Source organism: Arachis duranensis, chromosome 4 (genome assembly GCF_000817695.3).
Source record: "Arachis duranensis cultivar V14167 chromosome 4, aradu.V14167.gnm2.J7QH, whole genome shotgun sequence".
Taxonomy (NCBI): domain Eukaryota; kingdom Viridiplantae; phylum Streptophyta; class Magnoliopsida; order Fabales; family Fabaceae; genus Arachis; species Arachis duranensis.
Genome location: NC_029775.3, coordinates 103475216 through 103497314, shown reverse-complemented (window position 1 = coordinate 103497314; position 22099 = coordinate 103475216).

The following is a 22099-nucleotide window of genomic DNA, read 5'->3' as shown; positions in this document are numbered from 1 at the left end:
GATGCAATGCAGTGGACAGCTTGTGATACCATGCTCTGGGTGTTTGCTTTAAACCATATAAGGCTTTTGTTAGTTTGCAGACAAGACTTCTATCTTTGATTACATAGCCTTGACGTTGTACCATGTACACAACTTCAGTCATTTTACTATACAAAAATGCATTGTTCACATCCAATTGTCTGATGTTCCACACTCTTGCTAGTGCTGTTGTTAAGATTATGCAAATTAAGGTTGGCTTTACTATTAGACTGTAGGTCTCAGTAAAGTCAAAACCTGGTCTCTGAGAGAAATCTTGCCTTGTGCTACTGCAGAGTTCCATCAGCATTATACTTTACTTGAAAAATTCACTTACTTCCAATTGCTTTTTTGTCTGGTGGTAAAGCAACCAATCTCCATGCTTAATTTCTCAATAAGACTTTATATTTTGCATCCATATCTCTCTTCCAATCAGTATGAGCTAGTGCTTTCTTTATTGACCTTGGTTCAACTGAGGCATGTAGAGCTCTAGGTTTGACAATGCATTCTTAGTTCTTGTGATCATGGAGTGAATGTTTATATTGTTTGACTGAGTTATATTATGGTTAGAAACAGGTGGTAGAACAATCTCTAAATTAGAAATAGTTATAGACATAGGAATGTTGGATGGTGCAATTGGTGCATGTGAGAGAGATGATAATGGTAAAGAACATAAAACTAATGTGGATGGAGCTGAAGAGGGTTGTGTATGAGCTGATGATGTAGAATGAGGAAAAGATGAGGCCTCTGTGTATGGTATGGGAGAAGTGGTAGTGGGATTAAGAGGAACTGATGTAGTTGGACTAATTGGCAAGGGTGTGTGTTCAGGAGGTGATTGTTGTGGTGTGTACTTTGGAAGGATTGGTATAATAGGTGGATGTGTAATTGCTAATTCTGATTCTACAAAAGGGGATGTTTCAGCTAAAAATATTCCTTCTTTAAATGAGAACCAGTCTTCATCAAAGACAACATTTTTTGTTATAACAATTTTGCCACTACTTGTGAGGCATTTATAACCTTTGTGAATAGCACTATAGCCAATAAAAACAAACGGGGAGGACTTGAAGTCAAGCTTGTGTCTATTGTATGACCTTAGATGAGGGTAGCAGAAACAACCAAACATTTTGAGACTGCTGTACTCAGGGACTTCACCAAATAGCTTCTCAACAGGTGAGCAATTATCAAGTGTTGATGTGGACAATTGATTTATTATTAGATTTGCAACTGCTGAGAATGCCTCTCCCCAGTATTGAATAGTCATACCAGCTCCAACAAGCATGGCCAAGACTTTCTCCACCACATGCCTATGTTTTCTCTCCACATTCCCATTTTGCTGGTGTACATAAGGTCATGAAAACTGATGCACGACTCCTTGATTCTGTAAATCTTTAGATAAACTAACAAATTTAGCAACATTGTCAGTTTGAAGTACTTTAAGTTTAGCACTCAATTGCAATTCAATCATTTTATGGAAAGCATTAAATACTGATTTGAGCTGAGACCTTATTCGAATCAAGTATAACCAGGTAAATTTTGAGTAGGCATCAAGAAAAAGCACAAAGTAATGATTTCAATTTAAGTCAGGAGTGGGGGCTGGACCTCAAATGTCAAAGTAAACTAACTGCAAAAGGTGCAGTGTAAGTTATTGTGGACACAAAAAAGGTAATTGGTGAGACTTTTTCAAATAGCAAGCACCACAAACTGACTTATAGACATCAAACTGAACATTACAAGATTTCAAAACAAATGATACTATGTTATTTGCTGGATGACTTAATTTATTATGCCAAAGCAAGAACTTGTCACTACTAGGCACTTCTAAGACATAGGCAGGTGCTTATTTTTTTATGGAATGAAGTTAACAAACTTGTACATTCCTTTGTCAACCTTTCCATGAATGACATCACTGGTTTCCTGAGATTTGACACAACACCCATCAGCGTGAAACTCAAAGAATACATTATTGTCACATCAGAACTGATAAACACTTGACGAACGGATTCTTGCGTGGTCTAGAATTTCACAAATAAGTTCTCATTGAAAGTCTAGCTTCTAAACCAACAAAAATCCTTTCGTACAAAAACTTGGTTGTCACAAGTAAAAAACCCCTAATAAAATTGATAACCGAAGTATTTAAACCTCGGGTCGTCTCTCAAGGAATTGCAGGGAGGTATGCTTATAATTGGTTATGGAAAAGTATGTTTTGGGGGTTTTGGATAAGAGAACAATAAAAAGTAAATAGTAAGAATTAAGCTAACAACTAGAAAAGCTCTTGGCAAGGTATGAGAACCGAATGTCCTATCCTAGTTATCCTTATCAATTGTGATGAGAATTGTCCATTGCTCCCACTTGGTCAACCTCTAACTGTGAAGGTATGTCAAGTGAATAAATCAATTTGATTTTCTCAAGTCCTAGTCAACTCTTATGGAGAGACTAAAGTTAGTGGAATTCAAATCAACTAGCAAACATAACACTTATCCATCAACAAAGGAGTTTGATAACTCAAGTATTACCAATTACTCAACCAAAGCCAAAAGGAGAATAATTTACTCTAGAACCCTTCCAAGTATTTTATCAAACACTTGGAAGGCACAACACAAAAGCATAAAAAAGCAAAAGGAGATAATAAAATTCAAACAATCAATTGCATTAATATGAAAATTGAATCTAACATAAAAAATTCACAAACTAAAATAACAATGAGTAATCAATAAGAGTAGAAGAGAAATCCTAAATCCTAAAACCTAGAGAGAGGAGAGAGCCTCTCTCTCTCTCTCTAGAAAACTACATCTAAAACCTAGAAATATGAATAATGAAAAATTGTATGTTGAATAAATGATTCCCCACTCTGCAGCCTCTAATATGTGTTTTTTAGGCCAAAAACTGGGTCAAAAACAGTCCAGAAATTGCTCCAAGTGATTTCTACAGTGACAGTATGTCGCGCATGTCGCATGTACACGCCAGGTGCGCGTGCGCGCCGATGGACTTTTGGCCAATATGCGCGTGCGTGTGCTTTGCACGTGCGCGTCCTTAAGCGCCAAGTCAACTATGATAAATTATATATCGTTGCGAAGCCTCGAATGTTAGCTTTCTAACGCAACTGGAACCATCTCATTTGAACCTCTGTAGCTCAAGTTATGATCGATTGAGTGCAAAGAGGTCAGGGTTGACAGCCTTGCAATTCCTTCAATTTCTTGTATTCCTTCCACTTTTGCATGCTTCCTTTCCATCCTCTAAGCCATTTCTGCCCTATAATATCTGAAAACACTTAACACCCATATCAAAGCATCGAATGGTAATTAGAGAGGATTAAACATAGCTAAATTAAGACCAAAGAAGCATATTTTCAATCATAGCACAAAATCAGGAAGGAAAATGTAAAACATGTAATTTACATGAATAAGTGTGAGATTAGTGGATAAAATCCACTCAATTAAGCACAAGATGTGCCACAAAATAGTGGTGCATCAAATCTCCCTACACTTAAACATTAGCATGTCCTCATGCTAAGCTCAAGAGAAGCTATAAGAGTGAAGAGTAATAGTAGAATGTATGAAATGCAACATATCTGTATGAATGCAACTACATGCAAAAATGCTTCTACCTACCTGGTGAAAAGTAAACAAATCCTTCAAGAAGAAATATGAACTGGATCTCACTAATTCAAATCATAAAATAAGGTATAAGTAAACTTGCAAAAGAAAATAGCTCGTGAAAGCCGGGAACAGAGAATCGAGCTTCGAACCCTCATTGGAAGTGTATACACTCTAATTGCTCAAGTGTTTAAGGTTTGATTCTCTCAATTCTCTACTAACCTTACTTTCTAAGACTTGCTCTTCATCTAACAATCAACAAAGAATTAATGCACAGATACACATATCAAGATGTCTTTTAAGGGTTATAATGGAGTCAAGGTCAAGGTAGGATTGTATTTGGTCAAGTGGACTGAAATCTGAATCCTTAATTAACCTAAACTTCTCACCTAACTTAGGACAATCCATATAATCATAATATAAAATCAATAACTACCCATTAACTGTGTTTACTACATATTTATGCATTCCAAGTTTTGAGTACAGTACATATGCATTGTTATCGCCATTTACTTTGGGGCATTTTGTCCCCTTTTAGCATTTACTCTTTTGCTTTTTTTTTGTATTATTTTTTTTTTCTTTTGTATTTCTCAAGCATATGATTAAGGTATTGCATGCATAAATATGTGTTAACATTCTTTTTCACATTTTATCAAGAATATACAACACCCAATTCTCAAACCAAATATTTTCAATCCCAATTTTTCCACACTTAATTCGTGAGCACTTTCACTAGTCTAAGCTAACTAAGGATTCAAATTAGGGACATTATTGTTTTCCGCTTAGAGTTAATGATGTGCTAAAATAAGGAACAAATGGGGTAAAATAGGCTCAAATTGGTTTACAAAGGATAATGAAAACGTAAGGCCATATGGGTATGTAAGCTCAGTGAAACAAAGGCTTCAATCATATAAGTGCATGCATACATCAAACCATGGAAATATAGAATTAAGCAAGATATAGATCACAATTTTAGAGAGAACAATAGACACCAAAACAAAATATTGGTTGATAAAATACAACCAATCAATTAGACTCAAAATCTCACTGGTTTATGTGTTCGAGCTCTAAACCATGTTCTAATATAATATTTCATCAAATAGGTTTAACAAAAATTTTATTCAAATTAGTGAAATGCTATAAGAAGTTTCTTGAAGAAGAATTCATCATTTCAACCAAGCAGTGGTAGAATATGCACAAAAACAAACAAACATACAATCAAACATGCAAATGCAACAGTGAACTACAAAGAAAAATCCTAAAATTGGTGTTGAGAAGAAAGTGACTAACCTACAGAGATCGGTATCGACCTCCCCACACTTAAAGATTACACCGTCCTCGGTGCATGCTAAGATGTGCAAGTGGACGAGTTGCTACAACTGACGCTTTTCTCCAAAGATTGTGCAGATGGACTTGTCTGTCGCCCCATTGAAAAGCTTTTCCTTTCCCTTCTCGATGGCCATCCTGAAAGAAAAAAAAAGGAAGAAGAATGACCCACAAACAAAAATATAAAAACAAATAAAATCTAGGTGGGCTATTGCCAAATAATAATGAGGTTCTCAACTACATGGTAGCTACAACATATAAGTGAGAAAATAATAGAAGCATAGGGCATGGCAACTAAATAGCAAACAAGTCAAGGAGCACCCAAAATAATGCAAGAAATATGCAACAGTTGAGTAAGAAAATTTTTAACACCAATGTGAGAACAACAAATATAGAAAGGAAAGGGAGAAGAAACAATGAAGTTATGATGCCATGAATGCGAGTATGCAAATGAAACAAATAGAAGAATAGAAGGGGAATAAGGATGAGAGGGGAGGCGAAGAAAGTGAGAAAGGAAGAAGAAAGAGGTAAGGAGAAAGAAGTAAGAAGACGGAACTGGGCGGTGTATGCGATGCACACGCATACTGCGTGCGGACGCGTGGATGTGCACACATGAAAGGGGACGCGGACGTGTCCAGTACGCTTGCGCGTGGCCAAGGTGGTGCCTCTAGCGCAAGGCCAGCACTGCGCACGCACAACTCTCTGTAACTTTGTATTGGTGTTGAAAATGCATGCGACGCGTGCGCGTCATGTATGGGCACGCGTGGTTGGCCTTGTGGTTAAGGTGACACATACGCGTCATTTGTGCATCCAGTAACATCCCAGCGCGAAGCCAGCACAACTTTTGGCCAAGACATACTCTTACGCCGATTTTCAGGAAACACGCGCGCACTATGCACGCTGCCGCGTAGATCGCCCAAATCGCAATGGACGCGCTAGCGTGCAGTACGCTTATGCGTGGGGTGGCTTTCTTTTCTTTTCTTTTTGAAAGAATGCATGTGAAGATGCAGAATGAATGAATGAATGAACACTAATAAAAATAAAACAAAATAAAACTAGGAATGAAAAAGAACGATCATACCATGGTAGGTTGTCTCCCACCTAACACTTTTAGTTAAAGTCCTTAAGTTGGACATGTGGTGAGCTCCTTGTCATCGCTACTTATGCTTGAACTCGTCCAGAAATCCCCACCAATGTTTGCAATTCCAATAGCCTCCGGTTTCTCAAACTAGGCGTAAAGAGCCTTCAAGCAAGGTAAAGCAAGTGACAAGGCCCCAAAAGTATTGATTGTTGGAATGAATTCCGGGGTCCCAAACCTTGCTTTTGCACCCGTCGTCTTGTTGAGCAATATTGTTCCATCCGGGTGGTAAGCTGTCTGAATTTTCACTGAAGCGGCCAAACAACATCCTAGACCCATTCAATTGAGCCCTACACCAACCTTTGCATTTCAACTTGGAGCATGCAACCATATTGAACCTTGCTTGACAACTCTTCTCACTGACCATCTCCCTCTTACTCTTAAAGCCACAGAGAGCTCTAAGTTGACCATCTGTCTCTAGTAGCCCATATTCAAGTGGGAAAGTAAAGGTCAAGGATAAGAATTTTACCCACTTGAATGTTGTGTTAGACGGTAATGGCCTTGGGAGAGGTGTCTCTAATGATCTTGCAAGCTCCACTCCCTTGTGCTCTTCTTTGACAACTTTCACCTCTTTGCAAGCTTTTTCAATATCAACCTCTTGCTCTTGGTAGCTTTCTTCCAATTCAATCTCTTCTTCATTGCTCACCAAGGGCATGAGAGGTTGTGCTTCTTCTTCTTTAATCTCCATGTCAAGTCCAATGGGTGGGGATTCAATTGTAGATAAGGATTCATCAATGATTGAATCCCTCCCTTGATCGACCTCCTCAAGGTCTTCAGCCATGATATGCCTTGGAGGTTGTACACCCTCCTCAACATAAATTTCAAGCATCTTGGAAGGAGGCTCTATGACTTGATCTTCCCATGGAGGTTCCGCATCTCCTAAGTCTTCAACCACTTCCTCTTCTTCAGCTATTACGGTTTCCTCCACTTGTTCCAATACAAATGTATGTTCCTCATTGTCTATTGGAGTTTCTAGTGTATCCTTCATGCTACGCTTTTTTATTGATTTTCCACATGTAGCCATGGGAGCACTTTGAGTGTCAAAACTCCGAGAGGCCAAATCACCTACTGTTCGCTCCAATTGATGAACGGCTGCTTGAAATTAATCCAGTGTCTTTTTGAGACGATCCCTTGACTCTTGTTCCGCTTGGATATTATAAGTAGGGTCATAAGGCTCTTGGATTGATGGATATGGACATAGTGTATATGGAGGTGGTGGTTCTTGGGAGTGATTGGGTTGGAATTGGGGTAGCTCTATATATGGTTCATATCTCATAGGGTGGTTAGTATGGTGGATGATGGTAAGGGTCATATGAAGGTGAATTGTGAAAAGGGGCTTGTGAGTAGAGTGGTTCAGAGCTATGTTGAGGAGGGGGTTCATAGACGTGTTGTGGTGGGTATTGAGTGTCACGAAAAGGTCCACCATAACCATTGTCTTGGTATGCATCATGGAATGGTTGTTGCTTGTGGTATATTAGAGGGGGTTGTTGCCAAGAGGGTTGATCAAATCCTTGTGGCTCCTCCCATCTTTGATTGTTCCAACCATGGTGCTTGTTGTCATTATAATCTCCTCTTCCTGCAACATAATTATAACCACGCTCGTAGCCAAAGGAGTGAGAGTTCATAGTAGAAAAGAAAAATAAAAACTAATAAAGATACGCAACTAAGTCCTAATACTAACAAACAAGTAAAAAGAAAATATTTACAATAACCAATAATAAGGCACACGATTGCAATCCCCCGGCAACGGTGCCATTTTGACGAACGGATTCTTGCGTGGTCTAGAATTTCACAAATAAGTTCTCATTGAAAGTCTAACTTCTAAACCAACAAAAATCCTTTCGTACAAAAACTTGGTTGTCACAAGTAAAAAACCCCTAATAAAATTGATAACCGAAGTATTTAAACCTCGGGTCGTCTCTCAAGAAATTACAGGGAGGTATGCTTATAATTGGTTATGGAAAAGTATGTTTTGGGGATTTTGGATAAGAGAACAATAAAAAGTAAATAGTAAGAATCAAGCTAACAACTAGAAAAGCTCTTGGCAAGGTATGAGAACCGAATGTCCTATCCTAGTTATCCTTATCAATTGTGATGAGAATTGTCCATTGCTCCCACTTGGTCAACCTCTAACTGTGAAGGTATGTCAAGTGGATAAATCAATTTGATTTCCTCAAGTCCTAGTCAACTCTTATGGACATACTAGAGTTAGTGGAATTCAAATCAACTAGAAAACATAACAATTATCCATCAACAAAGGAGTTTGATAACTCAAGTGTCACCAATTACTCAATCAAGACCAAAAGGAGAAGAATTTACTCTAGAACCCTCCCAAGCATTTTATCAAACACTTGGAAGGCACAACACAAAAGCATAGCAAAGCAAAAAGAGATAATAAAATCCAAACAATCAATTGCATTAATATGGAAGTTGAATCTAACATCAAAAGTTCACAAACTAAAATAACAATGAGTAATCAATAAGAGTAGAAGAGAAATCCTAAATCTAAAATCTAGAGAGAGGAGAGAGCCTCTCTCTAGAAAACTACATCTAAAACCTAGAATTATGAATAATGAGAAGTTGTATGTTGAATGAATGATTCCCCCACTCTGCAGTCTCTAATCTGTATTTTCTAGGCTGAAAACTGGGACAAAAACAGCCCAGAAATTGCCCTCAGTAATTTCTGCAGTGACAGTACGTCGCGCATGTCGCGCGTACGCGCCAGGTGCGCGCACGCGCCGATGGACTTTTGGCCAATGGGCGTGTGCGCGTGCTTTGCATGTGCGCGGCCTTAAGATCTAGGTCAACTGTGGCAAATTATATATCATTGCAAAGCCCCAGATGTTAGCTTTTTAATGCAACTGAAACCATCTCATTTGGATCTTTATAGCTCAATTTATGATCGATTGAGTGGGAAGAGGTTAGGGCTGACAGCCTTGCAGTTCCTTCAATTTCTTGTACTCCTTCCACTTTTGCATGCTTCCTTTCCATGCTCTAAGCCATTCCTGCCCTGTAATCTTTGAAAATACTTAACACCCATATCAAGGCATCGAATGGTAATAAGAAAAGATTAAACATAGCTGAATTAAGACCAAAGAAGCATGTTTTCAATTATAGCACAAAATCAGGAAGGAAAATGTAAAACATGCAATTTACATGAATAAGTGTGAGATTAGTGGATAAAATCCACTCAATTAAGTACAAGATATGCCACGAAATAGTGGTGCATTAACACTCAATAGGTTTTTAGTTACATTTGGAATATGAAGTAATTTCTGCAATAGAAATTCTTTGTTACTCAAAACAGATTTAAAGCTACACTTTCTAATTAGATTGATATGCAAACCTAAACCAAGAAACCAATTTGGATCATGAATGGTGGATGGTGTAGCCAACCAGCAAAGCTTGATGTGCTTGAATAGCTTGAGCAGCTTTAGTAGTTTGAGGAATGTGACCTCCATACTGTGATGTAGAGCTTTTACTTCTATCATATACATACCAACAATTCTTAGCAATATGCCCAATCTTGTCACAAACTTGACAGATTGGCCCATCAACACTCGATGTTCTTGGATAACCATTTATTGCATAGTTGGACTTGAACCACTTGAACTATTATTAAAGTTTTCACTGAATCTTGTACTATTCTGAGACTGAATATTTTGTGAACCTCCATCAAATCTAGTCCCATTTTGAAATTGTCCACTATGTGCTCTTCCATAAAATCTTGCTCCATGGAACTGATAAAATTTGCCTCCCTTAGAAAACCTTCCTCCTTTATTCCAAAAATCTCCTCTTAGTCATCCTCTAAAGCCACCTATCATGTTGTAATTCTATGTGTACTGAGCCACATTTTCTTGAACAAAGAGTTCTTATTTTCTAAATGTCTCCAACATGCTTTCATGTGTTAGAAGTAACGCTTCAAGTTCGCCAACTGAGATATTCACAGGTCTGGCAACTACAATTATTATTAGTGATCCAACTCTTTGGTTAACCCATTTAAGATTACATTAACATGATCACTCTCCCTCACTGGTTCACCAACGGACACTAACGCATCTATCGTTCTTTTTAAAGCAAGCACATATTCGTTTACTGAGTTTTCTATCTTGATGCTATTGAGGTTGTTCCTCAATTGCATTATCTTTGCTCTAATTTGAGAAGCAAAATGATATTCTAAATATTTTTATACCTCAAAATCATACACGCATCCAACCATCTGTGTTGTAATCGATTTTGTCATCGAAGCAAGTAACCACGACTTTACAAATCATCTTGTCTTTTCAAGTTGAAAATTTTTTGGATTTTGTTCTCCTATTTCTTTGAATCTTCTTGAAATTCTTTCTCCCGTGATGTGATGTAATAGATCATGATCTTCGATGGTGGATTCTGTTTGATCCTTTCATTACAAAAAGTTGTCATCGTCGAGTTTTATTGAAATTGGAGATAAAGTAAAATTTGGCGCCGATTGTAATTGCACAGCTTGAACATTGCTTGGATCTTCTGCCATTGCTGGCAATTAGAGTTCTGATACCATGAAAGTTACCTGGCTCTATAGAAAAAGGAAGAAAGGAAGAACTAAACAAGAGAATAGAAAAAAGAGAAAAGCATAGTTTACTTTTTGTTTTGAGAAGTGAAATGTTCAAGTGGTTAGTTAGTTACAAAATCCTATTATATATAGTAGCACAATAGACATGTAACACACTCTAAGTAATTAGAGAAACTAACTAACTTCTAGCTCATATAACTAAGTCTTAGCATACTTAATTGACTTTATTCTACACTCTGACAGAAATAAATATCACAATATATTTTATTTAAATATAGAATATTATATTTGAATTAAATTTTAAAAAAATTAGTTTATTGCATATTTTTATTCTCATAGTATTATAAAAATTGAAAAATACTTGTATATCCAAAAGTATATTTAACGAATATTCTAAAAATTTATTTTTATCAAAATTTTAATTATATGTTAAATGTGTTAAATGTATAATTATGTGTTAAAAGTATATATGTAAAATAGCAAAAAATAATTTAAGAATGAAAAAAATAATATTATTTATACATATTGTATCATAATGTATTATACAAATTTGTAGACCTGCAAATTTATAGTCTTGCTGCATTTTGCTAGGAAAAAAAATTAAAAAAGCAAAACGCAGCTAGCGTCTAACAAAAAGGAAAAAGAAAAAAAAAGGAAAGACCCTGCAAAAGGTTGTGTAGGAATACTAGTATTATTAATATTATTATATTACTATTATTATTATTGTTATTAGCACTACAATAAGTTATTATTATTATTATTACACAAAACTGTATATTTATTATTAATATGACTATTCATCGTTTTAGTTATATTATTGTTTTTTTTTTATGGATTAGCGAGGTCAAGAATCCCAAAACAGTAAGCAAAAACTACAAGCCTCTAAGCCTAAAATAATCATACATGTCAAAAGCTAAAGCTGAAATAATATCAGGTGTAGGTGCATAAAAAATGTGGAGACCTATGGGGAGATCATGCCCTTTCTTGGCCATTATATCAGCAACTGCATTGGCCTCTCTTAAGGTGTGATTCCAATCAATATTTTGCACGCGCCTGCTTAGGATCAGAATATCTCGTATAAGAGCTGCACAAGAGTGGGAGTTTGGGCATCCTATTTTAATCATCTGAAGAACCATTAGAGGGTCAGACTCCACAATAATATTCTGTAAATCATTAGCAACTGTTATTTGGAGACCTTTAATAATTTTCCAAAGTTCAGCATGCATAATGGAACAATTACCCAAATTACAGGAAAAGGCTTTCATAAACCTTCCCATGTGGTCTCTGAAGATCCCCCGCAGGAGGCACTATCACATTGGGAGAAGTAGAACCCATCAACATTAATCTTGACATAGTGCCCCTGTGGTTGGTGCCAGCCAATAAGATTTCCCAAACTATTATGATTCCTCTTTGGAAGGTTAGCCTTCTTCATGGATTTAATAATATCCCTTGTACGTGCTCTAATGTGGCTCGCAGCAACCCTTGGGTTGGTGGCCTTGCCTTCAAAGACCAATTTATTTTTCAACCACCAAAGAGAGGAAGCAGCCACTCCAAAGTAGTAAGTCCACTCCGTTTTCCTATTGAGGTTTGAGGTGAGCCATTCTCTCATACTTCCGGTAAGAAAATCCCCAACCTCTCTCACGGGAATTAGAAGCTTCCAAACTTGATTTGCAAAAGGACAGTCGCGAAGAACATGGACAGTGGATTCCTCACCCGACTGACATCGAGGATAACTCGGGTTCAAAGTCATATGTCTCCTAAACTTTTAAGCATTTGTCAAAATGGCATCATTTGCACAAAGCCAAAGAAAGGTGCGAATTCTTTCTGGGCCCTTCCAGTTCCACGCAAGCTTAAAGATTTGGTCCGAGTGGTTCTGATTGATGTTAAGGGATTGGTAAGCAGACTTCAAGTTGAACGCCTCATCCGAGGATAAAGCCCAAGCAATCTGATCCTCATTCTTCTAAGGTGATGGTGAAGCCATTGCTAAGACTCGTTGGACAACCTCATCCGAAAGCCATTCTCTTAGCTTCCTATCATCCCAATACCCTGAAACAGAGAGGAAATTATTTAGAGAATTAGGTGAATAATTGCTATCTCTTACCTAGGTAGCATGTTGGTCTACAGTTCCAAGTTTTGGAATCCATTGATGACTCCAAAAATTAATTTTGGATCCATCACCTATCCTCCATATAGTATTGCTCCCAACATCTTTCCAAGCACGACAGACTCCTTTCCACAAATTAGAAGCATTATTTATCTTTCTAATATTAGGAAGAATATCAGTCCCACACCGGTATTTAGACCTTAGAACTTTGGCCCAAAGATAATCTCTTTTGTCGACCAACCCCCATCCAATCTTCATCATAAACGCATGGTTAAGGTCTTTGGCATGTTAGATACCAAGACCACTTGCATTTTTGAGTTTACAGACATTATGCCAGTTCAGAAGGTAGACTTTCTTTGTCTGGTTAGTGTCACCCCAGAGAAAATTTCTGCATTTAAAATTAATCATATTACAAGTAGAAACAGGTAAATAAGCAGTTCGCATAGTATAACTAGGTAAAGCAGAAAGGACAGATTTCGCCAAGGTATTTCTTTCCACCAAAGATAATGATGTAGCTTTCCAACTGCTGAGTCTTGTTTTAATTTGCTTATGATTCCATTGTAAGTGCTCTGCGTCACCTTAGAGTGGAGAAGGGGGACTCCAAGGTACTTTCCGAGATCATTTGTCCTCTGAAAATGTAAGGCTTCACTAATCCCATTTCTTATATGATGCCCCACGTTATTGGAGAAGAAGATCATAGTCTTCTCAGTACTAACTTTCTGACTGGAACTATCACAAAAGGCGCCAAGAACTCTATCAATAATCCGGGCCTGCTCCAAACTGGCTTCAGCAAAGAGAATCAAGTCATCGGCGAAGCAGAGGTGAGAGAGCTCAGGACCACCCCTATTAAGTCTAATGGATTTCCAGTAACCTAGGTTGACCGCTTTTGATATGAGTTGAGAGAGACGTTCCATGCACAGAACAAAAATATAAGGTGAAATAGGATCACCTTGACGAATTCCTCTAGAAGGAGTAAATTCATCTAAAGCCTCTTCATTCCAAAGCATTCTCATTCTGGCCGAAGAGATACACGTACATATGAGATTAGAGATGTGAGATGGGATCCCAATATCCTCAAGAGTATTATTAATAAAACTCTATTTCAATCTGTCATAAGCTTTTTCCAAATCAATCTTAATGGCCATCCAGCCTTTTACACCCTTTTTGCTTTGCATGGAGTGAATGACCTCGTGAGTGATGATGATATTATCAAAGCTATGCCTGCCAAGGACAAAACTGCATTGCGTCGGCTGAACAAGCTTTTCCATAATATATCCCAACCGCTTGGCAAGAATCTTTGTGATAACTTTATACGAAATATTGCACAAACTAATCGGCCAGCCAGCAAAAAAACGAAATGGCCTCATTCTTCTATTGGGAGGGGCAGAATGAGAAAATTGCAGAAGAAAAGGAGGATGGTCAGATTTTAACATAGGGAGCTGTTTGATAACAACATCAGAGAAACAAATCTGCCACTCCATATTACTGAGACCTCTGTCAAGGCGTTCAAAAAAACTCCCATGCTTCCAAGTGTAGAGCCAGCCCGAGTAGCCCAAATCCAGAAGACCGCAGTTAGAAACACAATTTTGAAAGTCTCTGCAAGCACTATTTTTTTGAGAAATAGAACCCCCCTTCCTCTCAAAGTCATGAAGATACGCATTAAAATCCCCAATAATGCACCAGAGGAGATTCATAGATTCACTAAGAATTTCAAGATCCTTCCAGAGCTGTTTTCTTAAAGACCTCTGAGGACTACCATAAATAGCTGTCAACATCCATGGAGATGAGTTCCTACCTTGGATTCTCATGTGAACAAATTGGAAGTTGTGCCGAAGGATCTCTACTTCCCAAATTTTTGAATTCCACAAGTACCAAATACCCCCAGATTGTCCCCTTGCATCTTCAACAAACATGCCATCAAACCCTATTCTATTCCTAACGATCCTTCCCCGATCCCCACTAATACGGGTTTCCAATAGAATGACAAAATTTAAATCATAATATCTCTTAAAGTCTTTAATAAGGTTAGGAAACGTCTTTCCACCCACACCCCAACAGTTTCAGGTAAGAATATTCATGAGAAACTAACAAAAAAGAGAGGTTACCAAGAACCAAAGAGCCAGAAATTAAACACGGTCTGAAGCATCAGCCCCATCTGTTTTGCTAACCCGATTCACAGAGTTCTTCTGACTGCCGATTGTTCTAGTCACACATGATGGAGTTGCATCAGGTGATTTTTCCGGTGCCAATCCCACAATCACTAATTTTTCTCTGTCTTCTGGGTCCGGACTATGAGCACAGCGACGAGTCTCCGAAGAGCTTGTAGCTTCATTGCTCCCGTGGCTAGTATTTTCATTTCTCATAGCATTAAAATCTTTCCACTGTTGCTTCACCATACCCCTCATGTTAGCCATAATGACTTGCTCCATGTCCTCCTTGTACGGGTCCTTTGAAGTGGAAGGCTTGCTTTATGGCACTACTGCTGTGGAAGAATCAAAGGCCAAAGGAGCCTTTTCAATAATTTTTTGTTTAAGTTTAAAGCCTCTTTTTGGAAGGATTGGACCTATTCTTGTGGTTGGGCTTTTTTTAAATGGTTTGGGGTTTTTGCTTGCTCTTTTTTTGAGAAACCTTTCTTTGGCCATAATTGGTTTAGTAACAATAATTTGGGCTTGACTTGTTGGAGGCCTAGATTGCATGGGAGCCTTTGGAGGAAGTTCATTATGTTGAGAAATATCCTACGCAGTATTTGCATCTCCATCGATCAAGACGTTGAAGTGAGATCCATCTTCAGAACCTTGATTCATATCCCCCTATTTTTCTTGTCATTATTATATGGCCCATTAGCATTTCTGTGCTTTTATTACCAGGATCATATCTTTCCTATTTTTTTTCCTTAGTGATCGTCTGACCATCATCCAGGGACCAAAATCAAGAGGAGCCTGATCAACACAATTAACCCCTTGATTTGCGCACTTGCTACGGATAGCAAGATCCCCCGTGATTGAGCCCTCCGGCTGACCCTCCTTCTCCTCGACCGGTGTTTCGACATTTTCAGTCTTCAATGAGCCTTCCACACGTACAGCAATTTTGCCACACTGATCACTACGATGTCTGTATTTTCCACACTAAAAGTAAATGAGATGAAGTCCTTCATACTCAATATTAAGAGTTCTTCCCAAAACTGAGATTCTCAGAACTAATTTTTTTGTCAAGTCAAACTCAACACAAATTCTGGCAAACCTCCCTCTCGAGTGAATGGAGGTAGCTCGATCAATCTTTAGCATGGTCCCAATAGCTGATCCAACTCGCCATAGAAACCGATGATTATACAGCTCTATAGGAAGATTCAGAATACGGACCCATGCCGCAATCTTCTTAACCGCACTCTCCGATGTCAGAAAGAATGGTCTCCACCTCTGAACAATGAGATAATGCCCTGCGATCATCCATGGTCCGTCCAAGAGAGCGTGTGAGTAGTCCTCCTCATTTGAAAAATGAACCAGAAAATAGTCACGATCCATATCGATAACATTTATCTTACCTTTCTTAACCGAATCCCTATTTAGACGTTGTTCCATGAATCCCAGGCCGACTCTTTTGCCCAAAACTTTGACAATTAAAGCAGCATGTCATGGCTTGCACCATTCATCGAACTCATCTTTTGATACCGGAATGGTCGAACAAGGATCAAAGGCTTTATTTTCCTTTTCTTGTGCTTCCATATCAATGTACCATTGATCTTCAGGGTTAGGTTCCTCCTCCGCCACATCCACGATATTCCCCTCCCATGCATTCCCAAGAGAGGAAAGTAATGTTTCTTTATACGATATTTTCTACGGAGTAATAGATCCAGCTGAATCATCCGCAACCATCTCTATATTATCTTCTTTTTTGTTCAGATCAATTTCCTCCTGATCTTTGACTTTCTTTGTACTACGTTATTTTAGGTCATAAACTTGTGTTGAAACTCTCGCAGAACTCGCAAGGTCACTCATCGCTTTCATTAAAATCAAAATGGTAAGTTTCTAACATTAGTACATTGTGTTATATTATTGTTATTGTTAGTTAATATTAGGAATACTAGTACTATTAATATTATGATATTATTATTGTTATTAGCACTTCTGTTGTTGTTATTATTATTAGTAAAATGTAACCTGTGTTTTGGTTATTATTAAAAAATCTTGAAAATACGAAACACAACCTGCATTTTGCAGGTTTTATTTAGGAGTGGCAATATACAGTTTACTCACAGGTATTCAACCCAACCTCATTCAATTAAGTAGGATTGTCAATTTAATCTGCAACAAACAAGATAGAATATGGGTAGGATTCTTATGCGGATCGGATAGGATACGAGTTAAATTATATATATATATATATCAAATATCTCTCACTAAATACGAAAGATTTTTAGCCATTAAAAAAAGATAATTAATTGATAATTTAATATTATTTTTTTACATAAAAGTCAGTTTTATTTTAAATTATCATCAAGTTATATAATAATGTTAGATCTTTTTTATAACCCGCGGGTAGAATAGGATACCCGCAGATTAAGAACGAATATGGTTAGAATTGAAATATTCTCAACCCACAGGTAAAGTTAGGGTTAACTCCAAATCCTACCCTTTCCTATCTATTGTCACCCCTAATTTTATTTCAATTTTTTTTAAAACAAAACACAATCTACATTTTGCGTTGATCAAAACCGAAAAACAGAAAAAATAAAAAATAAAAAAATAAAATACAACTTACGATTTGTACTGACATCATAGTAATATAAATACTATATAAATATTTATTTTATTGTGTAACACTAATATTTTTTCTATACATAAAAAAAATGAGCCGCAAAATATAACTATTATGTAATAATATATGAAAAGAGGTAATTTTTTCTTTAATTTCAAAAAGTATTACAGTCCGACTTTGCATGAGAATCGGATGAGATCTTCTAGTTCGGATTTAGCATATGTTCACCCAAAATTGAATTAAAATGCGAAACAAATTAATTTACATATAGTTGTGTATTAGGTGAATTTCACAATAATAATTTTTTTTTATTTTATAATTTACTGAATAATAGTGCACCTAAATATTGTCGAGAACAAATTCTTTTTGCCACATTTTGACAATTTGACCTAGCAAATTGCTATTTTAAAAAATTAAAATAAAAAATAAAATTCACTCAGACAAATTATTTTTCTAAAAACAAATAAAATTTTAATTCTCACGATAAATTTATTTTTTAAAATAAAAATTTTAAATTTGTCTCGAATATTTTGTTATTTTCGAATTCGTCCTCCATATTTTAAAAAAGCACGTATAATTTCCATTTTTAAGAATTTCACTCCCGTTTAAGTATTTAAACCCATATGTTTTTTTTAGCTCAAGTGTGGATGGGTTTAATAATGGATTTGTGTAATTAAAGTGAGAAATATTTGTTGCTTTTGAAAATAAAGAATTCTATTTATTTATTTGAAAAGCAAAATTTCAAGAAATGTAGAAATACAAGAGGTAGTGATGCAACAAACTAAATTACACATATACATATGCATCCACTATAAAGAATAAAATAATTTTACAACGAAAAATTAAATAATAAAAATTTTATTTTGTTCTCATTAAAAATATATACTCATTACAAAAAAATAACAAAAAAAAAATTTGCATTTCTGTAGCGATAGTAACTAATAAAGTAGATTCAAACCCTATTCAAGTCCCTTAACTTAAATTGAAGTTTGTCGTTTGTTAGTTGTATTCTAAACATTGAATATTTTATCTCTCTTTTATCATAATCGAAAATATGTGATTATCTATAAAATACGGATATTTTTTTATTTTTTGTGTTCACGTATCGGACAATTTTAGACACGACACTCATTAATATTTGTTCGACATGCATGTCTTTTGTATTCAACCGTGTCTTAATATAAAATAAAAGGATAAAATATTGTTTTGGTCTCCAACATTTGGAGTGAATCTTATTTTGGTCTCTAACGTTTTAATCTTCCTATTTTGATCCTAAAACATTTAAAATGATATCATTATTATTCTACTGTCAAATTTTTTACTAACACTTAACGAAATTAATATACTGTTAATAATATTTTTGTTAAAGCTCTATTTACTCAACTCCCCCTCCCACAGATCACCCTCTCAACAAGCCCAAACCTCATTCTGCTACTCCCTTTTACACTATTAATTCTCTAAGAGGAGTTTGAGGAGGAAGAAGAAGGGAGTAGGAGAATGAAATTTAAACTTGTTGAGAGGGTGAAGGTAGGAGATGGGGTTGAGCAAACCTAGTTTTAACAAAAGCATTATTACCAGCACATCAATTTTGTTAATTCTTAGTGAAAGATTTGACGGTGGAATAATATTGATACCATTTTAAACGTTTTAGGATAAAAATAGGATGATTAAAACGTTAGGGACTAAAATAAGATTCACCCCAAATGTTGAAGACCAAAATAGTACTTTAGCCAAAATAAAAAAAATTCTTTTTTGGATACGCTTGGACACACTTAAATATCATTACGTGATGTTAGTGTGTCCAGCTTTATTTTTAACGTATTTTTAAAATGAGTTTAAAAATAACATATATTATTAATTATTAAAACAACAAAATATTTTAATATAAAAAAATATCAAAATATCATTATAATTTATTTAAAAAATATTTTATATTATATATATATGTCATGTCCCCATGTCTTATAAGAATTTTAAATTTGTGTATCCGTATATCCCGTGTCGTATTGTGTTTTGTATTCGTGTCAGTGTTCGTGTATCGTAGGTAACCATCAATAAAAAAAATCCCTTTAACTTGTTCTAATTACAAATGTTCCATCTTAAAATTCAGCGTGCCTGCCCCACTATCTATCGGAATTTTTTTAAATAAATAAAATAAATATTTTAATTATGCATACACGTAATTTGGTGAGTATTTATTGATTTTCATAATGTTACTTATCTCGTTTACACTTTATGGTCGTATATCGTTTACACTGTAAACGAGATAAGGCACAAATATGTATCAATGTATCACGTTTGCACACATGTTAATATGACACAATCCTTATCTCATTTGCAGTGTAAACGAGATAAGGCTGGAGAGCGCCTATAAATGAAACTCGTTCACAACGCCTCCTGACCGCACTCTGCACCCACTAAACCCTCTTTTCTCTCTTTCTCGCATAATTTTCTTGATATTTATTAGTTTTCCGGATGTTATGACACGCACGGACGCATGGGACCCTGACATTAACCACCTGAATAGTAGTTGCCACATCGCGGAAGCTATCGACTTTGAGGTTAGTATTTTTTTATCGTTCAAATTAATAAGCGTATGTGTTTTTATTTTGGGTACTTTTATAGAGTTAGTATTTTAACACACGAGTAGACTGATTAATATTTAGGTAACACAGAGTAGGTTAGTTGGCAAGATATTAATATTTATTACGTATATAATTTATTTATAGTAAAAGTTAAATAACAAATTAATTTGATATAATTAGTTAAAGTAAATATTTTTATTAGTTATTTTTTTAAATACATAAAGGAAATTTATTTATGTATTGGTTTTTATCCTGTTTATTATGTTGTGTTGTTTATCTCAGTTGTATTATATATTTTTTAGAATAGATTTAAATATGCTAGAGAACTTAGTTTGAAATCGAAATTTTATAAAAGATTTTTTTTAAATAGAGACCTCACTTGCTACTACCTAGGCGGATTAGTCACACACTTGCACGGCTGAACGCCATCGTCCCTTACATGAGGGAGGCTGGGTTCGGCAACACGGTACAACTCAATGATTTTGTGTTTGACAATTCCGTGATTACTGTATTTGTGGAGCGCTGGCGTCTGAAAACCCGCACTTTTCACCTGCCAAGGGGTGAGTGCACCATTACCCTGCAGGACATTGTGTACCACCTTGGTTTACCCACAAACGAGGAGCTAGTAGGTGGGTTCCTGCGTGACTTCCAGACTTGGTACTAATGACCGACATGAGAGTACATGGAGGAGCTCCTAGGTGCCAGACCCCCACATGGTCCTCAGCAGGGTGCCCAGAGAAAGGAGTCCTTTAGCATCAAGATGATATGGATTCAAGACCGAGTCCGGAACATGCTAGTTACCACAGATCTACCCACCCTTCAATAGTGCACTAGGTGTTACATCATGCTGCTAATCGGTGGTTACCTGATGACTGACAAATCCAACAATCAGGTGCATATTCGAATGCTGTAATTCTTCACACCTTGCAGCACTGCCTCTCTGCTTCTGAATATGAGACCAACCCTAAACTCCACACTAGCGTCGGTATTGTAATCGCTGGCCCCCATATTCGAATATGGAGTTACCTCGTGCATCACATCCAAATCCAATGTATGGTAGTGGCTGGGTATAGATGATAACTTCGAAATTGGATGCGGAGCAAGCAAAAGGTATCGAACTGATCCACCAACGGGAGTCTCTGGTATGAACTCATCCTCATCATCATCGTCAGAGGAACCACTTTCGTGGCTATCGGCAAGGTACTCGTCGTCGAATTCCTCATCCTCAACGTCCATGTCTACTACTAGACTAGCACAGTGCAAGGATTATGGTGCAAGAGGACGGTCATCCTGTATAAAGTTCGAGCTACCAAAACCACCACTACCAACATCACGAACCTTCGCAAAAAACTCCATCACTTGTTTAACTATAATTCTCCCGTGCACGCCAAACATTAGGCGCACGTGCTCATCGCCATCGAGCCAAAACAGGTGAAACTGAAGTACACCATCAGTGCTAGCATCCTATACCCAACTCTATCAACTTCTTTTATCTCCCCACCACCGACGTGCGTCAATATCATACTCTTTAACTCGGACAATGATTTCTCTTCAAGTTCGTAGCAGCGCAAGAGTCTCACACTCAAATATAACTCCACTGTTGCTGTTTCTCATCTGACAGTTGGGATACACCATTACAACAAAGAAACCATTGCCACTAGACATTTTAGCTAAGTTTTTGGAAAAAAAATGAAAGATAATAAGGATTAAGAGTCTTGTGAGGAGTACCAACGGTTTGCTAATTCTTTTATAGTTGGTTGATTTTTGTTGTATTGTATTTCCTTTATTGTATAAAGGTTTTAAGTTACATCATATCTTGTTTACAGTGTAAATGAGATAAATATGACCGTATAATACATGTGCAAACGTGATATGTTAATACGTATTTGTGCTTTATCTCGTTTACAGTGTAAACCATAGTTAGCAGAACCGGACCGGCTGGTTCGACCGGAAAACCGTGAACCGGACCTAATACTGGTCCAGTTTGATATTTGGACCATACAAGATATAAAACCGGAACGAACCGGTCAAATT